We start from the raw sequence: 5,120 nt of genomic DNA, 5'->3' as shown, positions 1-5,120 counted from the left end.
GAATGCCAGTTTAATAGAACAAAGTATTCTTGCATTAAGGGAGTACTTAAGTGGAGGCCCAATGTCCATCTGCTGTCTTAATATTAAACCTATAAATATACGCACATAGATCTAGTTCCTCATCATCATATATAAATATATTTACATATGTACATGCCTGTATTTAGACGTCTATAAATTAGTTGCTCACTTTTATTCAGTTTTAAATACTTATGTAAAAGTATCAATATACTAGTTTTTTCATAAATTTTCGACCTGCTTCTGCAATATTAACCCTTTTCTTTCCTCTAGGGCTGACTTGACTCTCTGATAGTATTTCACATGGAAATGATCTGCCTTCCTTATAACATCAAGTGTTGCTCCATGAAACCAAAGAATAATTATTCATGTTCTCTGAAATTGTTTGCATTTAAAGTCTTTAAAAAACACACCCTATAAGCAGAATTAACCTGTAACTAGTCAGAAAAGCAGAAATAACCAGCACGTTTATAGGAGTATGCCATTGAGATCACCCGTAGGTCTTCTTGAGACTGTCCTTTGGGTCAGTTGTAGAGTTATCGATCCCAGAGCCGTCTAATGGTTATTTCTTAGGTATTCCTTTAAGGGCATGCAGGCAGGAAGAGGTAAAAGTGTATTCGCGGATATTTTCTTATTTGTTTTATTATATCACGTGATTTCTCTTGTTTTTATTAATTTTTTTATTCTGGAAAAGGCCAGTATACAAAAGGAGTGAGACAAGTTGTATGAGGCTGAATCAAAAAGTATTGCTACCAAGGGGTGGTGGTGGTCTAGTTTGTACACGCACAGGTTCCTTCCACAAGAAACACATTTAAACACATCTCTGCAACCAGGGGTGGGCTGTGGACATTCTCAGTCCTGAGCTTGTCTTCGCCTCATGACATGGCCTCAGAAAGGACACGCCATGGCCACAGGGCCTTCTGATGAAGACTGGGTGAGAAAATGGTGCTTGGGAAGAAAGTTCAGGAAAATTAAGCTGAGACGTTTTTCCCCTGTCAAGAGAATGGACTTGTTTATTCTTTGAAGCTAGTGAAGGCCACCCTATGAACATGTCATGGGGCCTTCCACCTTACAGCTTACCCCTTCCACCTTACAGCTTCCGTCTTGGTCCTACATACTTCTTTTTATCTCTCAGACTCAAAGAACATTTCAAAGGAGCAACATTTGTGTCCTGTGAGGATGCTAAATCTGTCATTTCACTGTGGTGTCATGGAAGAATGTGAGTTTCTCTGGGGAAGGGTTAGAGAGACGAAAACACTGCCGTTAGAAGTGTAAAGACAAAAAAAAAAAAGTGTAAAGACTTAGACGGAGATAAGTTGAGAATAATAGCTTCTCATTTAAATACTTTGCTTACTAAGAGTTTCTCTGATTTTGTCGCAGTAACTTTTGACTTTCCCTAGTCTAAAAGCCCAACTCATGGTCTGTCCAGGTTTGTTTATATTTTTACCTTCTATTCTTTCCCTAGAGCAGTGGTTCTTCACATACCTCATGCAGCGACCCTTTAATACAGCTCCTCATGTTGTAGTGACCCTCCTACCATAAAATTATTTTCGTTGCTACTTCATAACCATAATTTTTCTACTGTTATGAATCATCATGTAAATACCTGATATGCAGGATGTATTTTCATTGTTACAAATTGAACATAATTAATTAAGCATAAAGCCTAGTGATTATCACAAAACAATATGTAATTATATATTGTGAAATATTGATGTATTTCCTGATGGTCTTAGGCGACCCCTGTGAAAGGGTCGTTTGACACCCAAAGGGTTTGTAACCCACAGGTTGAGAACCACTGCCCTAGAGTATCATATCCTAGACATAATTAAGATGTCAATATTTATTATTAAAGTAATATAGAGGTAATATTTGCTATGTAGCAGAGTGGCTTAATGTGAGCATTAGGGCCCTTCTTTCCATCCTTTGAGCACAGTTCTACTTCCAAGGCTAGTGTCTTTTAACATTTTTTTGGCTTGAGTCTTTTACTGTAGTTTTTAGGTGCCACGAAGGTGACCCTGACTCACAGAGACCCTACGCATAACAGAACACCATGCTCAGTCCCGCACCAACCTCTCCCTTATTGTTCTAGCTGAGCCCCTTGCTACAGCCACTGAGCCAATCCATCTTGACAGTCTTCCTCTTTTTCATGACACTCCACCTCACCAAGCAGGCTTCGCTTTCCAGGAACTGATCTCTCCTGATAACACGCTGAAAATACCGGACACAAGTCTCGCCCTCTCGCCTCTACGGGGCATTCTGGTTGTGCTTCTTCGAAGACAGACCTGTTTGTTCTTCACGTAGTTCTGAATATTTTCACGTTCTTTGCAAAGACCATGATTCAAATGCATACAATTTTCTGTGTCTTCCTTATCCATTGTCCAATGCTCACATGGATAGGAGATGATTGAAAATACCACAGTTTGGGCCAGATTCACCCCAGTCTTAAAAGTGACATCCTTTCTTTTCACCCCTTTGAAGAAGTCTTGTGCAGCAGATTTCCCCAATACAGCATGTCATTGATTTCTTGACTGCTGCTTCTAGAAGCACTGACTGTGCATTCAGACCAGGTGAACTCCAAGACAACTTCGACCTTTCCGCCGTTTATCGTGATGTTGTGTCTTGGTTGAGTCGTGAAGATTTGGGGTTTTTTGACACTGAACCGTCATCTACACAGAAAGCTGCAGTCCTTGATCTTCTTTGGCAAGTGCTTCACTTCCTTTGATTAGTCAGGAAATCAAGGAGCTCAGCAGCGCTTGTGAGGAAAGGAATACTTCAGTTGATTATCACCATAAGCAATGGAGACGAAAGCTTGAGTGGGACCGCTCACAATACTTGGGGTCTAGTGGTCATCACCGAATCAGGATAATTCTCTCAAAAGTTTCTGAGTTTGACGTGCAATGACTAGAAAAAATTTTTTATGAAAAATATCATGTATGTTTGTATGGCTATGAAAAAATCCTTGAACTTGAAAACCTATAAATGAAAACCTATCATCGCTAAAAACCCCATTCAAAAGAAGAATAAGATAATAAATATGAATGTGTCTTAAATGTAGTGAGCACTTAGCTAATCACATTGTAGGACATAATCTGCGGTGGTAATTCTTACCCAGTATTAAACCAAAAGCTATTTGTGGATGAAGTGATATGATCTTTGGAATTTACTTCAAAAAACTGACATTGGGTAAATGTCATTTCCTAAGGATGGAAAACTAATCACCAAGTTTATATGGGACAGAAAGAGACCTGCGATAAGCAAAGCTCTGGGAAGAAGAAGAACGTAGGAGGCCTCTCATTTTCAGACATCGTGCTTCCCGGTGGAGTAGCCAAAAGACACTGGTACGAACACAACGATTGCTATGTGCACTGATGGGACAGAACAGAGAATTCAGAAATAAACCGAGCCACCTCTCTTACTGCCACCCAGTCAGTGCTGACTCGTAGTGACCCGCGGTGGGTTTCTGAGACTGTAGATGTTGACGGGAGTGGAAAGCCCAGTCTCCCTCCTGCAGAGCTGCCGGGGGTCTCCAGCTGCTGACCATGAGGATTGCAGTCTGACAATTCACCGCCACCCACCAGGGCCCTTACCAATCCTTACCCACCCACAAACAACTGATTCTTGACAAAGGGTTGAAATACATGGAACGGGGGAAGAGATAGTATCTTCAACACAGGGTGGTAGTGAAGTTGGATTTCCATTGGCAGAAGAATGATATAGGATATGTACCTCACTCCATATGACAAAACAAAGCTTGAGAATTCAAGATGGATTCAAGACCTAAATGCAAACCTCAGAACTGTAAAGATCATCCATGAAAGAACAGGGGGCCTAATACTGGGCACGAACACACTGCGGAACATAATGAAAAACAAAGCGGAAGAGACAGCAGGTGACTGGAACCCTGCCTCCAGAAGGAAGACATCACGTGCATCCAAAGACTTCACCACAAGAGCGGAAAGAGGACCCTTGGAGGAGGAAAGTATTTTGGGCAATGACTTATCTGACAAGGGCTTTATCTTGACAGCTTATGGACAACTTCAACACGCCAACTAGTAAAAGATGAATAAACCTATAGAAAAACAAGACAGAGGACATGAGCGAGCAGTTCACCAAGGAAGATGTTTAGTCAGACAAGTGGATGAGGAAATGCTCATGATTCCCTAGCCATTCCAGAGATACAAATCAAAGCAACAATGGCATAACTCCTCATGATAGCATTGATGTTCCAATCCATAGTGACCCTATGCACAATAGATGGAAACATTGCCCAGTCCTGAACTATCTTCACAATTGTTCCTGTGCTTTGAGCCCACTGTTGCAGCCACACTATCAATTCATCTCCTTAAAGGCCTTCCCCACCTTTGCTGCCCCTCTGCTTTATTAAATATGATGTCCTTCTTCAGGGGCTGGTCTCTCCTGACAACATGCCCAAAGTATGTGAGATGAAGTCTCACCATCATTGTCTCTAAGGAGCACTATGGTCCTACTTCTTCCAAGACAGATCCATTTGTCTTTTTAGCAATCCAGAGTACTTTCAACATTCTTCTCTGGCACCAAAATTCAAATGCATTGATTCTTCTTTGGTTTTCTTTATCCAGTGCCTAACTTTTACATGCATGTGAGGCAATTGAAAATACCATGTCTTGGGTCAGGCGCAGGTAACATCCTCAAAGTAACATCCTTGCTTTTCAATACTCTAAAGAAGGGCTGTGCAACAGATTTATGCAATGCAATGTCTTTTCTTCTCTTGACTGTTGCTTCCATGAACATTGATTGTGGATGCAAGCAAGACAAAATCCTTGAATGTTCAAAGTTTTCTCCATTTATCATGATGCAATCTATGGGTCCAGTGGTGAGGATTTTAGTTTTTGTTTACATTGAGTTTTTATGCATACCGACCCTCTTCACTTTCAGCAGCAAGGTTGTGTCATCTGCATGTCACAGGTGGTTAATAAGCCTTCTTCCAATCCTGGCGCCACATCATCTTCATATGATTCAGCTTCTCTGATTACTTGCTCAGCACACAGCCTGAACAAGTATGGAGAGAGGATACAACCCTGTTGCACATTTTTCCTGATTTGAAACCACTGGTATTCCTT

Source organism: Echinops telfairi, unplaced genomic scaffold (assembly GCF_000313985.2).
Source record: "Echinops telfairi isolate 266 unplaced genomic scaffold, ASM31398v2 ScPeMD7_4225;HRSCAF=4972, whole genome shotgun sequence".
NCBI lineage: Eukaryota > Metazoa > Chordata > Mammalia > Afrosoricida > Tenrecidae > Echinops > Echinops telfairi.
Note: the sequence above shows the minus strand (reverse complement) of the source record.